The sequence below is a fragment of the Trichosurus vulpecula genome, chromosome 7, assembly GCF_011100635.1.
Source record: "Trichosurus vulpecula isolate mTriVul1 chromosome 7, mTriVul1.pri, whole genome shotgun sequence".
NCBI classification, from domain to species: domain Eukaryota; kingdom Metazoa; phylum Chordata; class Mammalia; order Diprotodontia; family Phalangeridae; genus Trichosurus; species Trichosurus vulpecula.
The window spans coordinates 206,310,736-206,327,364 of record NC_050579.1 but is presented as its reverse complement, the minus strand read 5'-3'; positions in this window follow the sequence as shown (position 1 = coordinate 206,327,364).

The following is a 16,629-nucleotide window of genomic DNA, read 5'->3' as shown; positions in this document are numbered from 1 at the left end:
TAATTAAAGAAATTAATTTAAGCTCTTCACTGGAAGGTCAAATACTGACGCTGAAGCTTAAACACTTTGGCCACATAAAGAGAAGACAGGACTCATTGGAAAAGACTCCGATGTTGGGAAAAATTGAAAGCAAAAGGGAGAGGGGACGGCAGAAGATGAGATGCATAGATAGCATCATGGAAACAAAGAACATGAGCCTGAACAGACTTTGGGAAAAAATGGAGGATAGAATGGCCTGGTGCACTGTGATCCCTGGGATCACAAAAAGTTGGCCATGACTGAACAAGTGAAAAACAATAACTCTTAGAAGAAATAGGCCCTCCATGGTGAACTTAAGGGACGAAATGGAAGAATCCCTCCAGGTGGGCAGGCGTGGGTGGATTTTTGCATGGGAACATCCATTTCATTATGTGAGAATATTTTTGATGAAGCAAGAGCTAAAAATGAATCTAAGCCCTAATTCTAAGCCCTGTAGATATGGACAGTTATTAAATTCATATTGGGCAAAAAGGGATGGTAACATGCAAAACTTATAAAGGTTCAATTGCTGATTCTATTGTTAATTCATGTCCAACCAAGGACCAATTAGTGTGAATAATGAATCTCCTGAAGTGATTGCATTATTTAAATTCACAGTGTCTATTTCTATTGGAACCAACTGGAACAAACTACCATATTTTACATAATTACAACTTATGAAAAGTATGTTTTTGAATACATGCAACCTTTTTAGGGGATTCATTATTTTTGCTCATCTTGCTGTGCCTTGATTAGCTAAAGTTCTTGGAGAATGTATATTGGATTGATTGTGTTTCCTGGTCAAAAGAGCATGAGATTTTTTTTTCAATCATAACTGCTGAAAATCTTTCAACTGCCTTCCTGCCTTAGTAAATAGAGGGTAATGAACATAATTTTTTACCTCTTTTACGATTGAAGAATTGAAATGCCTTAGGGTCATAGACTCTTAGAATATCAGAGGTCCTCTGATCCAACACATACCTGAGTAAAGAATTCCAGCATCCTAGATGAATAATTATTAAGGTTCTGTTTGAAGACTTCCAACTGACTCCTGAGAAATTCCATTCTATTTTGGTATGATTTTAATTAGAAAAAAATTTTTCTTTATAAAGTGTCTCTTCTGAACTTCATTCCAATTTTCACTCTCAGGTTGGGTTCTCTAGAGTTCAGTTACTTCATATTTGAGGTACTCTGTGAGTTTATAAAACCTTTGTTGTTCAGTCATTTCTCAGTTGTGTCAGACTTTTCATGACCCTGTTTGGAATTTTCTTGGTAAAGAAACTGGAATGGTTTGCCATTTCCTTCTCCAGCTCATTCTACAGATGTGGAAACTGAAGCAAACAGGGTTAAGTGACTTGCCCAGGGTCACACAACTAATTAAGTATCTGAGGCCAAATTTGAACTCAGGAAGATGAGTCTTCTGGACTTCAGGCCTGGTAATCTATCCACCGTGCTACCTTGCTCCCCAGTCTATAAAATTCCTAAATCTATATATCACAGTTCTTACTAATGGGCTTACTGTCTATAGTCAACCAATTGACACAACAAATTTAAAGCAAAGGTACTTTCTGGACTAGTCTAAACATAACATTTTCCTCATAAAACCAGAATACATTCTCTCGCAAATGAATAATGTCAGTAGGAAGAATAGTCACATAGAGTTCACAAATGCAGAGGGACAATGGGAGGAAATGTAGGTGACCAAGGCAGGGACAAAGAGAAACAATTCATGCCACTGATATTTCAGGGTGCTGGGACCACTGATGCTTTCATACAATTCCTGCTCACCTTGATCTTGGAGCTTATTAGCAGCTGTTCCACTAATGGTTGCTATGGTAGTGGATACCAGTTCACTGTTTTACTGTAGTCACCATTGCCTCCAGCTTCAGGATCAGCTAATGTTCTGGCAGAGGGTACTATTACGTCCTGTCAGAAAAACTATAGTTCACTCCCTAGGACCAGCAAGAGCCTTGGCTCTGAGACTTGCCATTCCCAAGCAGGATCCCAGCTCAAACTCCAGACATATAACTCCTCTTGGATGGTCAACTCAACTCTGTAGTTAGATTATTGCTCCACTGGTTGCTACCATGAGCTTCTGTGGCAAGGCCCCATTCATAATTAGATGTGGAGAGAGAAGAGAGAAATTCTTTTCCTTCTCACATCTTAGAAGTATTGTAGTAAAGCCTTCTGGCATCTACCTCATTCTTTCTCCAATCCATCCCCCACAAAGCTGCTAAATAGATATTCTAAAGGCTCAGGTCTGGCTATACCACTCTCCTGCTTAAAAACAAAACAACAAAAAACAAAACAAAGCAAAAAAAACCTCCTTCAGGTCATTACAAATTGCCTCTAGAATAAATTACAAATTCTTCTGTTTGACACTGTATTCCTACCCATCCTTTAAATTTGAAATCATTGTTACCATATCCATGGAGTCTGCCTCTTCTCCCTGGTAGAAACGTTGCTTTTCTTTTCAGACCTCAAAGAGCAATATGGTCTAGCCCTTTCTAGTGCATGGATAATGCAACTATACGTGGTAATGGATAAACTCCTGGACTTTGATTTAGGAAGGCCTGAGTTCAAATATGGCTTCAGGGTGTGACCCTGGTCAAGTTTCTTAACTGTTGTCTGACTCAGTTTTCTGATCTGCAAAATGAGGATAATAATAGCATCTACCTCCTATATTTATAAGGATAAAATTAGATTTTATTTGCCAAATGATTTACAAACCTTAAAGTGTTATGTAAATGCTAATTATTATTACTTTATTTTGTGTTTTAATTATCTATATTTGTGCCTTATCCTCCTAATAGATCATGAGCTACATGAGGCCAGGGATTACACACACCGTATCTAAACTTTGTATCCCTTCCAGTGCCTAGAACAGTGCTTTGCCCACAGAAGATGCTTAATAAACATTTATTGTAGTATTGTTTTTCTCAGTAGTCCACAAAGTCTTGTCCCTTTGTGCTCTTGACAGTTAAGACTTAAAAGTGTAGAAGGAATCAAACTAGACTATGCTCCCTTTTCCCCTACACTCATCTCTTCTTTTTGGATTTTCAAGGAGGCAGGATATTGCACTTGCTCATTAATTAAAGTTGCCTAAAGACAAATAATTCTACCAACCCCTCTGAACCCAACTCCTACAATAATTTATAGGTTTTTGGTTATATTAGGGTATGAGGTCACCTGCTGTGTTTGTGTAGCTTCATATTTAGTTTCCCTTTCTCATGTCTTCCCCCATTCCAACTCATCTTCCACACACCTACCAAGGTTATTTTCCTAAATCACAAGTTTGACTGTGTTAACCCCTCCCATACTCAATTAAACCTAGTGGCTTCTTCTTACCGCTAGGATCAAAAATAAATGCTTCTTTCTTCTCAGTCTGGTCCCTTCTTACCTTCCTGGTCATCTTACACATTATTCTTCTCCATATACTCTATAGTCTTGTTATACTAGCATACTTGCTTTACATCATTTGTTAAATTGCATTTCCCATCTCTGGGCCATTGTACTGACTTTCCCCCTTCTTAGAATAGTCTCCCTTCTCACCTGTATTTCTTAGAATTCCTGGCTTCCCTTAAAACTCAGCTCAAGTGCTATTTTCTACATGAAGCCTTTCCTCATCTACCCTTGCTCTTCCATATACAGCTCCAATATTTTCTCTTCTCAAATTATTATGTATTCAGTTTTTTTATATATTCCACATTTACTTTATATTTAAATACAATCTCTACTATTAGGTCGTAAGCTCCTTGAGGTCAGGGACTATTTATTTTTAGTCTTTGTGTTCACAGTGCTTAGCACAATGCCTAGCACAGAGTGGGCACTTGTTGATTGAGTAAAGTCACAAAGAAGCAAATTTAGTTTTAATGTCAGGAAATACTTCTTAATAATGAGAGCTATCCAAAAGTAGGAAGGTGGTCAGGTCCCCATTACTGCAGATTTTTGAGTAGAGGCAGATGTTTAAAATGTCTTAGTGGGAATAACTTTCAGACTTGCATTACACTAGTCTTCCAACTCTAGAATTCTGTGAATTCCTCTTGCCTCAGTTTCCTCATATGTAAATTGAGTTGGAAGAGAAAATGGCGACTACTCCAGTATCTTTGCCGGAAAAACACCACAGATAGTATGGACCATGGGGTAAAGAAGAGTTGGACTCCACCGAAACAACTGAGAACCAACAACAATAACAAAACTGAATAAGAGACTGAGGGAATTTTATAGCTGGAAGGGATCCTGGAAGGATCATATTTTCATATCATATGATCATAGATTTAGACCTAGAAGAGAGCTTAGAGGTTACTTAGTTTAACCCCCTTATATTTTTTCTCTAATAAATTTTTATTGTAATCTTTTTTTACATAACCAAAAATTTCCCAGTATCCCTTTCTTTCCCCTTTCCATAGAACCAATTCACAAAACAAGTAAAACTTTAGTAACAAAAAAAGAAAAAAAACTGATTAACATATTAAAAAATCCAAGAATATGTGCAATGTATCCACTCTATCTCTACAAAGGAGTGAGTTGGGGATATATATTTTTCATATCTAATATTTTAGATGAGAAATCTGAGGGCCAGAGAGGTGAATTAACTTGTCCATGATCACACGAATGGTAAGTAGTTGAGTCAGAACATTGAACTCAGATCCTTTGACTCCAAAGTCAATGTTTTTTCTACTCCTACCAAGCTAGTCCAATACCGCATTTTTTTTTAGTTTATTTTATTTAACACCTCATTTTAAACATGAGGAAACAGGCCTAGAAATGTGAGGCAACTTGCCAAAGGTGACACCATCTGAGTAATAGTAGGGCACCTAGGTAGTTAAGTGGATAGAACGCCAGGCCAGGAGTTACAAAGACTCATCTTCATGAGTTCTAATCTAGCTTCAGACACTCATTAGCTGTTTGACCCTGGAAAAGTCACTCAGCCTTCATCTCTAAAATGGGCGGGAGGAGGAAATGGCAAAACACTCCAGTAGCTTTGCAAAGAAAACCGGAAATGCAGTCACAAAAAAGTCAGACATGACTGGAATGACTCAACAACAACAAAAGACTAGTGGAGAGCCTGAGGCCTTGAGGCCACATGTGGCCTTCTCAGTCCTTGGATGTGGCCTTTTGAATGAGTCCAAGTTTTACAGAACAAATCCTTTTATTAAGGGGCTTTGTTCTGTGAAGTTTGGATTCAGTACAAAGGGCTGCAGTTGAGGACGTGGCCTCAAAGCCACAGGTTCCCCACCCCTGGACTAGAATCTCAATGTCCTAGCTCCATCCCAATCTGCTATCCAGCACTCTTTCTAACACCTCTGTTCTGCAAGTAGCTAACCCAGAAGAGTGGGAGAATGAGAGATTGGACATTTCCTTGGTATTTTATGGGGATGCAGTATGGTGTGGTGGAAAGAATACCAGCTATGGAATCGGAGGACCAGGGTTCCAATATTTCCTCTGGTCTTTTCACACCTTACTCCCTTATACTTACTCTTCTATCTAGCGATACTAGCCCCCTGATTTGTTCCACAAACAAGATACTTCATGTCTTGGCTCTGGGCATTCTCTCCATCTGTCCTCCATGCCTGGAAATCTCTCTCTCCCCAGTCTGGCTACTGATGCCCCTGGCTTCCTTTAAATCCCAACTAAGATTCTGTCTTTTATAGGAAAACTTCTACAACCTTTCTTAATTCCAATGCCTTTCCTCTGTTAAGTATGTCCTGTTTATCCTATATATTGCTTTCTTTGTATATATTTGTTAGCATGTTGCTCCCCTGCTCCCCAGCCATTAGATTGTAAACTCCTTGAGGGCAGTAATGGTCTTTTGACTCTTTTTGTATCTCCAGTGCTTAGTATGGTGCCTGGCACATAATAGGAGCTTAATAAATGCTTATTGATGGATTAATTCATTGATTGGTGCTTACTGCCTGGGTAATCTTGGGCAAATATCATAACTTCCCTGGGCCTTAGTTTTCTCATGTTTAAAATCAGGACTAGATCACTTTTGAGGCCAGGTTGAGATCTATGGTCCTAAGAATATGATCAATTACAATGTCATAATGCTGAAGTGCTAGACTAAGACCTATTATCAGTGGGGTATAGGGAATCAGTGCAATGGAAAGAACATCCAGAAAGAACTGGAGCCAGAAAATACGGATCTCAATCCTGATGTTTACTACCTGAGTGACCTTGGTCAAGACACATGACCTCCATTGTCCTCAGTTTTTCATCTGTAAAATGAGAGGGGTGATAACAGTGGAAAGAGCACTGGCTTTGGAGTCTGAAGACCTGGGGTTCAAGTTCTGATTCAGCTACTTATTATCTATGTGATTATGGGAAAGTTAATTGACTTCCCTGAGCCTCAGATTTCTCATCTGTAGTATGAAGAGGATAGACTCAATGACCTCCAAGGCCTCTTATATCTCTAGATCTGTAGTCCTATTACCAGAAGGCCTCAGAGGTCCCTTTCAGCTCTGTGTCTATGATTCTAGAGGGCCTTCCATCATTTAGTGAGTAAGACCAAAGACATTTCTCTATGTGTAACATTCTAAGGGTGCATTACTTTACAAACTTTAGTGACTAGTTTAGATCTTCTAGAAACAATCATGCTTTACACCCTGAGTACTGCAAACATTTAGTCTTTTTACAGTTATGCATCATACCCAACTGTTTCATGCAGCTGACAGGCTAATCCTAATGCAAACAAATGTATGAGCAGGAGGTGGTTGTGAAATAATATAATATATCCTAAAGGCAGTCATTTTCCCCCTCGTAGCAGCCAGCTGGGAGTTGTATGCCACTATAATCTGAGGCTAGCAAAACCTGAGGAAACAAAATAAAAGGAGTACTAACATTAGAAAGAGCTTGCATCCCATTTTAGAAAGGCAGGGCAGATTCTGTGTCAGTGTGTTCACATGGGGCATTTTTGCTTCTATTTTTATTCTTTGGTGGCCCTTCAGCCACATTTCTTAGGAGTTCAAACATCTTTTGTGTCTATTTGCAGTGGAGAAACCTTGATGTGATTTCTTCTCTTCTCTCATAGCATTTTCTCAACTAGGTGCTACCTAACTTCCTCTACTAAGCTCTAACTGTTTGTCCTAAAGCCTCACTCCAGACCTGGAATCCACTTCTGAGATTTCTCTCTTTGATTGGATGGGTCCTCCTCACAGATCCTCCATTTAAGGGAGGAGGCCCAGTCCAGTCGTCTCATTTTTTGCCAGGCCGCCCTACTGACTTCCTCTATCATGTCCTTTTTTTTCTGGGTACCATTTTCTTTCCCCCATCCCCCACCCCTCCTTTTCAGCTTGCTTTTAGGTGTTCTATTTCCCCATTAGAATGTAAGCTTCTTGAGGTCAGGGACTATATTTTTTTCCTATTTGTACAGAGTAAGCTATTATAAAAGCTTGATTGACCATACTTTCCTCTCTGTCTTAATCTGTTTTTTTTGCTTAATTTCAGACCTACTCATAGAAATCCACTACATAATTAGCAGTCTTTCTGATATTTATTGGAATTTCATTTTGAGTATTATAATAATAGACATCTATTATTAAGGTATTGATATGAATACAACTATTATTAATAATAATTGATTGGTACAAATTATTATTGTTATATCAGCCAGAGACTAGACTTTCCCTTCTTCCCCCCTTGTTAACATTTTTACCATATCTATGATTATATCACTATATAAATCTGGTGAGGAACTCCCTTTTACCAATGTAGATCTGAAGTGGCTGGGTGGATGGTGCAGTGGATAGAGTGGCTAGTTTAAATCTTGCCTCAGACGTTTACTGGTTGTATGACTCTGGGCAAGTCACTTGTCCTTTATAAGCCTCAGTTTCTTTATCAGTAAAATGGGTTAATAATAAATCCTGCCTCAGAGAGTTATTGTGAAAACTAAATGAGATATTTTAAAGTGATTTGCAAATTTTAAAGTGTTATATGAAGGTTAGCTAGTAGTATTACTGGTAGTAGTAGTAGTGGTGGTGGTAGTAGTAGTAGTAGTAGTAGTAGTAGTAGTAGCAACAGCAGCAGCAGCGGCGGCAACAGCAGCAGTGGTACTATCAATTACCCACATGGCCAACTTAGCTTAGAAAATTACCTGGGCCATTGAGAAATTAAGTGACTTGTCCAAAGTCATACTTCCAATGTATGTCACAGATGGGACTTGAACTTGGGCATTGCTGACTCCAAGGCTGCCTCTTATCCCAAATATTATTTAAAGAAAATAAATCTGTAAAATGGTCTTTCTTTTTAGTGCCCCATTGATGTTGGTAAATAGGTAATTTCAGGAAGAGTTTTTCTCCCTTTCTGTTTCCTATGAAGGGCGCTTTGTATTTTGGAGAGAATTTTTAAATGTTCCAATCGTTTTTGGTGCCAAATATTTCTTCTATCTTGTAATAATGGAAAGGGGGTTACTGTAAACCTATGAGATTCTATTATTTTTTTGCTTACGCTTTTGCTCATTTGCTCATTCATTCCTCAAACATTTGAGTGTCTTAAACATTTTGTCCCTTTGTTGGTGTGTTTTAATAATTTTGAAACTAACCACTTGGGGACTTAAACCCCAGGACAGTTGTTTAAATTCTTGGGGAGTTGTAGCAGCCCCTAGAAGGGTCCTTAGGAAATTATTGTTCAAGATGGAGCCTTTTTTAAAAATCTTCTCCACAAGAATCTGGAACCCAACAAATCCAGTGACCATAGTAGGGGGAGGGAAAGGCATGTGCTTTATCAATATTGTAGTGGTGGATGAGTTGGAGATCAAAGAAGGAGAGGAAATGATGACTCAGGGCCACTTCCATCCTACTCAGTAGCTCTGGTGAGAAGATGGTTTAAGTTAAGGGGGAAAATATGCTTTGGAGGCAGACTATCCCCACCGGTACTGCCATTTACTTCTAGGGTATGGACAGATGGTGGCCAATTGAAAAAGGACAAATTTTTGTCTTTAATTGTGCCTGAACCAAAAAGCAAAATATAATGGCTACATTTTTACCATATCTATGATTATATCACTATGTAAATCTGGTGAGGAACTCCCTTTTACCAATGTAGATCTGAAGTGGCTCGGTGGATGGTGCAGTGGATAGAGTGGCTAGTTGAAATCCTGCCTGATATCTTGTTAGGTTATTTAGTCAGAATCATTATACAGATATCTATAAACACTTTTTGAGGGGCCGGGTTATGTTTTTTTCTGCTCAGTGATATTCCTCAGAAATGCTCTTGATTTTATTCCCTTTGTGACAAATCAAGTCTGAATGATCAAGACCCTTGACCACCTTTCCCAAGTTGGTTTTAAGAATCCTTTTCCATACACCCCCACCCCCACCCCCACCCCCTGCCCCTGAATGATTGGTTCAGTTGATGGAAAGCTAAATTCAGAAGATTACGTTTGCTATCCAAAATGTCAAAACAGTGCCAGCTGCTTCTGCCATTCTTGCAACAGCTAACAAAAGCCTGCCTTCTAGAAAATCAGAATTCACTCAATACGGTATGCAAATAAGCATAGGGCTCCTCCTTCTTTGTCTTTCTGAAACCCAGGCTGACATGGCCTATTACTGATTCTTCCCACACTTCCTCTCTAATGTGAAGAGAACCAACATGGGACAGTAGAGGCAATGCTGGCCTTAGGAATCAGGACACTGGGGTTTGAGTCTCTGTTTTTTCTACAGGCCATAGTGGGCAAGAATACTGGATTTTGAATCTGAGGACCAGCTCCACTTCCTATTTATCTATATGACCCTTGGGCCTCAGATTTCTCATGTGTGCAAACTCCTCCCTTTCTGTTTCCACAGTTTGGCTCTAACCTACCTTTACTGCTTTATCCTCATCCTCTTCTTTTTAGGCATTTTTCCCTCAAGCCAAATTAGGGTCTTACTGTTTCTCCTATACAATACTCTTATCTTTCAAAGAACTATTTCTGGGCCTTTTCCAGGCTATTCCCCATTCCTATAATTCATTGCCTCCTCAATCTAGCTCTTGGTATCACTAATTTCCTTTATATCTCAGCTCAAGCAATTCTTTCATCATGAAGCTTTTTCTGATTCTTGTAGCCCCAAGATTACCTTCTGGATATTTTGCACATAAATGGTGCAGTAGAAAGGATGCTGAATATGAGGTCAGAGGTCCTGGATCCAAATTCTACCTCAGGCACTTAATATCTATGTGACCTAGGACAAATGTAAGGAATATGGTAACCTTACCAACCCACTAAAAATAAAAGCCCAGGAGAAGCTCAAAAAATTCTGGGGGAGAAGTTGAGTCACTGTCAGAATAAGACCAATACTAATGATCCACCTCCCTTTTCTTGATGATGGGAAGTCTGTCAATTAGCTTCCAATTCCCTAGGAATCTTACTTCTCCTTACTAGCATGAATGAATAGCAGTCCCCAAGTCTGGGTTCCTCATTTCTGGCCTCCAATGCCTGGTCCTACTAGGCAAAGATAAGAAGCCTATAAAAACCCACCACAGTTTACTGTTTGGGGAGAGGGTGCCTCGGGTACCCAATTCCTCCCAGAGTTCCAAATAGGTATCCAACTGCACCTGTGGCCCCCAGCAGACATGTTTCCATCATTGTCCCTGAGTGCCTTTTATTTCATGAGTATCTCCCCTCAATAAAGCTGGCTTGCTTTACTGTCTTGTCAAGAGTTCCGTGTTTCCTTGTATTAGACTATCCGTATTCTGAACCTCTCTGAGTCTGTATTGAGGCAACAAGTCTCTTAACCTCCCAGGGTTTTACTTTCAACAATTATAAAATGAGGGACCTGTGCTAAGTAGCCTGTGATGACCTTTTCTAATCTACGATCCTATATATTTACATGGTCTCCTCTAAACTTTGAAATCGAGGACTATTTCTTTTTGTCTTTGCATCCTTCATCCCTAGCACATACTAGACACTTATAAAATGCTTACTGAATGATCTCTAAAATGAGGGTGTTAGATTAGATGAGACCTGTGGCCTCTTCTACCCATAAAACCTATGGTTGGGAGATGTTGACCATGTCATTTAGTTGAGTCTCAACTTTCTTATCTGTAAAACGGGGATGTTATTCAAGACCTGGTGATTTTACAGTGACTAACTTTTTTAGAGCTTAGAAAAACCTCAGATCTCTATGTTAATCTATGGTATTTAAATTATCCTAGGAATAGTAGAGAATTCCCTCTCTATTCAATAGACATAAACTCTAAAGCAAGAGGCTTGTTTATAGATGTATCCATGAGTATTTACTTTTCTCTAAAGCTCCCCACTTTTAGATTCTCTTTCATATCTGGCTATTTATAGACTCAAACTCCAGTTAGAAGTGAATGGTCTTATCAGATCTCTTTAGCAACTGCTAATTTCCCTTTCAATAAGAAGGGTGAAGAGCAGGAGCAGGGCTCTCTGTGAACAACAGCCACGGTGGCATAGCAGCAATAGAAGCCAGGAAGAGGAGGAGGTAACCTTGGAAGGACACCAAGCATGATGGGAACTCTCTGAATTAATGAATTTTGAATTTGCAAATCAGAAGAGCATCCTATACTATCTTTCTTCATAGGGCAGCTGACAGGGAGAAAGAACCAAGAATAAGAACAGGGGATTTATTCCACCTGAATGACTCCCTGTATTTCTTTCACCATTCTTCATTTTCCTTTCCCTCCCCTTTTTATTATTGTCTTAATCTAAAAGTATTCTTTCCTTCCAGCTCTACAGAGTATTTGGGAGTTGGAATGGGTAGAAAAGAGTGAAGCCATTTGCAAGCATGCCAATGTCAATACATTGACAATACATGACAATAATAACTGATAGGTGTGAATTTTCTCTAAAGCAATGGTATCTAACATGGAAACTATAGCATGACCCTACAAGGAGTGTGATCAACCAACTGGAGTGTAGAAAAATTCATCCTCTCCCTTTCTAGTGGAGTTTTTCTCCCACCAGTAACTTATCTTGCTTATCTCTTAATACTTCCTCCCTTCTTCTTTTCCTTCAGTGCAGAAGACATTGGGAAAATCATATGTTACCCCCCCACTCAAAGCAAACATACATTTTGCTCCACAGATCTTTTCATGGCTGGGCCAGAAACGCTTTGGAAGGTGTGCTCTGATTTCCAGGTTAATAACAATCAATACTTTTCCCATTTTTTTAATTTTGGATGTGATAAAGTGAGTCACATAACATAAGCAGACAGGTATGAGTGGAGAGATCTCATTACCTTCTTCCAAATTCATACCCGTTTCCCACTTACCATTATCCTTCTAGTCCCCTAGGTTCAGAACCTCAGTTTCATTTTAGACTCTTCCCTCTCCCTCACTGCACATACCCAATCAGTTGTCAAATTTTGTTGCCTCTACCTCCGTATATCCTCCATCTATGCCCTTATCTCTATTCACACAGCTGCCATCTGATCCAACATTCATCATCTCCTTCCTTGATGATTGTAATAACCTAAATGATCTCCCAGTCTTATATCTTGTCCCTCTCCAATCCACACTTCAGAGAGCTGCCTTGGTGATTTATTTCCCTAAAGTGCAGGTTTGATCATGTCACTCCCCTACTCAATAAACTCCATTGCCTTTCTCTTGATTCTAGAATCAAATATTATTTCAACTTTATTTCACCTTTTTGAAAAACTTTTGTTTTGTGTAGCTTTTATAACGTAGATTATTATTAGTATAGTAGTGCAAATATGTAATTTACGTATGGGCATATGTGTTCCCAAAAAAAATTTGGATGCCACTGTTGTAGAGTAATTATAGAATGCAGTGTAGAGAGTGTGAAACCTAATCAGTCACTGGAATCAGTCAGTCATTCAATAAACATACATTAACTACCTACAGTGTGCCAGGCATTGTCCTAAGCTTTAGGACTACAACAGAAAGAAAAAAGTCAGTTCCTTCCCTCAAGAAGCTCATAGTCTAATGATGAAGAAAATATTCAAACAGCTTTGTATAATCAAGCTACATGGAGGTTAAATTGGAGGTAATCTATAGAGGAAAGGCAAAGGCCTCATATAGAAGGTAAGATTTTAGCTGGGGCTTGAAGGAAGTCAAGCAATCCAGGAGGTAGAGATGAGGAGAAAGTATTTTCTAGACATGGGAGTCAGTCAGTGAAAATGCCTGGAGTCAGAGGTGAAATGTCCTGTTTGAACAATGAATGGGAGAACATTTGGCAAAGAGAAACAAGTTGGGAAATTAGATCTAATGAAATATTTGTATTTCTGCTTATAGATGAGTTTTTGTTTGCTTCTGTTTGAGTTAGGGCATTGTATCGGTATGTCTTTTTTGTCAATTCAAGGTGCACAAGCAATTAAGCAGCAAACATTTATTAAGCATCTACTATGTAACTGACTGTACTAGGCATTGAGTACGGAAAGACAAAAATAAAAGCATCCCTGCCTTCAAGGAGTTTGCCTTCCCTTCAGGGAGACTACACACACACACACACACACACACACACACACACACACACACACACACACGCACACATACACAAACATAGATATATACACATACACACACGCGTGTGTGTGTGTGTGTGTGTGTGTGTGTGTGTGTAAAGATGTATGCAAAAGAAATCTGAATGTAATAATGTGCCCAGGTGACACCAGCAAAGCTGTTTGGTGGAAGGCATGAAAAGACAGAGATACTGAAACGAAAAGAAGAAATTCTTTCTTGTGTAAAAGAAGCATTCCCATCATGGAAAGGGTATGAGGCTTAAATTGTTCAATTACTTTAAGAAAAGTATAGTAAGGACAACGTAATGTACTTCATGGCATGGATTGTTTTTTTTAACACTTTAAGTTTGACGTGTTTTATTTTTACATTACAAACATTTACAGATTATTCCCTTTTCATGAGAATTCTCTTGTAACAAAGTAAACGTTAGGCAAAAGGAAAAATACTGTGACCTCATCTGAAAGTTTATACTATATTTCACATCTGTAGCACTCCCCATTTAAAAAAAAATAACAGAAATCTATTTTATCTTCCCCCATCCCCTCTACTCCATTAAAAAAAGAACAAATTTCTTATAACAAATATGTATAGTAAAGCAAAACAAATACCTCAATGGCTGTATACATATGTGTGTATCTATCTCTCTATCTATCTATTTCAATCTGCCTTGGAACATTATAGTGACTTTGCTGCCCTTTTATTAATGCAGTTGATCTATTTAAGCCTCACACCCCTTCCATAGTAGAAATGCTTCTTTTACACTAGGGAAAAACCCTATCTTTTCATTTATATATAAAGATTTCATAGATAAATGGATAGATAGGTAGACAGATAAACATTTCATTTTGCAGTCCATCACCTCTCTTTAATGAATAGCATGTTTAGGTCCTCTAAAATCATGAATAATCATTTTACTGATTATATTTCTTATAGCTTTTAAATGTACTTGTCTTTACAGTGGTGTTGTTATTGTATAAATTGTTCTGGTTCTGCTCACTTCATTCTGCTTCAGTTCATACAAGTCTTCCCATGTCTTTCTAAAATCATGTATTCCTTATTTCTTATAGTACAGCAGTACTTAATGCATCCATATACCATAACTTATTCAGCCATTCCTCAATGATTGGCCTCTTTATTTCCACTTTTTTTCACCATCACAAAAAGGGCTTCCATAGATATTTTTGTACATAAAGAACCTTTTCCTTTATATTTATGTGTGGCCTATGATTTAGGGAAAATGCTTTGTAATTTCTGGTTTTGCTACCTCATTTTTTAAAGAACTGAGGGTACTTATTGACTCTAAGAGTGAAGCATATCAATAGGGGTTTGTGAGTCACAGGTTAGGTGAATTGTCAATCACAGGATCACACCTAGAACCTCAAAGGTGAAGCAGCCAACCATCTGGTGATCCAATTAATCAGTACCAGTGTGTTTAGTAGAGTGAGCTCAGAGTGGGGGGATGTAGTGCTTTACAATGAGTTTTTTGTGGGGAGGCATTAGCAGCTGGTGGGAAGGATCAGGAAAGGGTTTATGCAAGAGGCGGCATTTAAACTGTGTTTGAATGGAAACTAGATTGACCATGAAATTATTGTCCTTTCATTATCTTTGATTCCAAGCTTTGAAGTCTTGTGTGTCCGTGAAGATCAAATTAGTATAAATATCACTTTGTTTTATTTCTGTCTTTGTGATCATGGCAGCCATGCTGCCCTTAGAGATATCCACACTTCTAAATCCCACACAAACCAGGACTTCCTTTTGCCTTATCACTCAGCATCTTTTTAGATATGTGACTTTACTCCTGATTTTAAGTGTTTTGAGTGAGGACGGAGCCCATTCCAAGAACTAACAGAAATAAAAGTTGAAGCCAGCTATAGTATACAATATAGCCAGGCTTTCCTTAGGCACCCCTAGCACCTGAGCTCTGGTATAAAATAGTTGTGACAAAGAGGCACAGACTTTACCCACTTGGTTTAGCTATGAAAGCTAGCACAAAGACAATAACTTAGGGTATTTTTAAAAAAGCAAAACAGAAGGCAAGGAGAAGTGTTTTATGACCATCAGAGAATGGATAGTTCATATTTACCTGCTAGTACTAGACCTAGGTATGTACTATTTGCATTTGCAAACTGGTCTTTCTTCTATATGAGAAGAACAATGAATGGAAAGATTGTATCTCTAGTCTCCAAGGAAAGAACAAACTGTTATTGGAAAAAATAAAGGGTTGAAGGGACATAGTGGAGTTATAACCTGTGCCAAGAATGTGACAAGGAGAAGGAAAGAATGAAAAGGGAATATTGAACATTTGGAGCTAAGTAGCATATATGAGGCTTGCCCTCCAGAGGGGGAACTTTACTATCTTAGAAGGGAGCAGCTTCTTGTGCTCTAATGCATGTGGACCTACAGATGCCATTAGGCAAAGTGACAACCATTAATGCTCAAGAGGAAGGATAAAGAAATAGTGATGATCAAAAATACAATGCTGGGGCTTACTGAGGCAGCTATTTGTTGAGATGGAGGTCTTTTGCGGACATGGATCTGGGCAGTGATGAAGAGACTTGAGACTTGTCCAGCTTGAAACTACTCATTCCTAATGGTGGAGACAAATTAAAACATCAGAAGAAAACCAGACTATATATGTATATACATATATATATATGTGTGTGTGTATATATATATATACATGTATATATGCATATGTATATATATATATATATACACATATGCGTGTGTATGTATTTAAGATTAAGAAGTTTTTGGGGAAAATATAAGACTTTAGGTATGTGGGTTGTATTTTCATTACTATTGCTGATTGAAGGTAGGATGGTCAGGAGATAGATGCAAATTTGGGAAGTAGCATGCTAGGTAAGATTATGTCTGAGAATGGTATTTGTATTGTGTGAACTATAATTTGTGGTGGACTATACCTAGATGATTGATAGGTTTGTTCCGAGTCTTAAGAATTTAATGAAATTAGTAAGAGCATTTCCAACAGAAAAGAGAGAAGGACAGAAAAAAAAACAAACAAAACTGCCAAAGTGTACCTGCCAAGTCTAATACCATAGAGAGTAGCAGGTACACAACAGTAAAAATAGCAGTGGAAAAGAAGATCAATAACTCAATAATTTATGGGAGAACATTTATAAAAAGATTGCCAATAAAGCTCGTGGATCTCATCTCTCTGTCTCTATC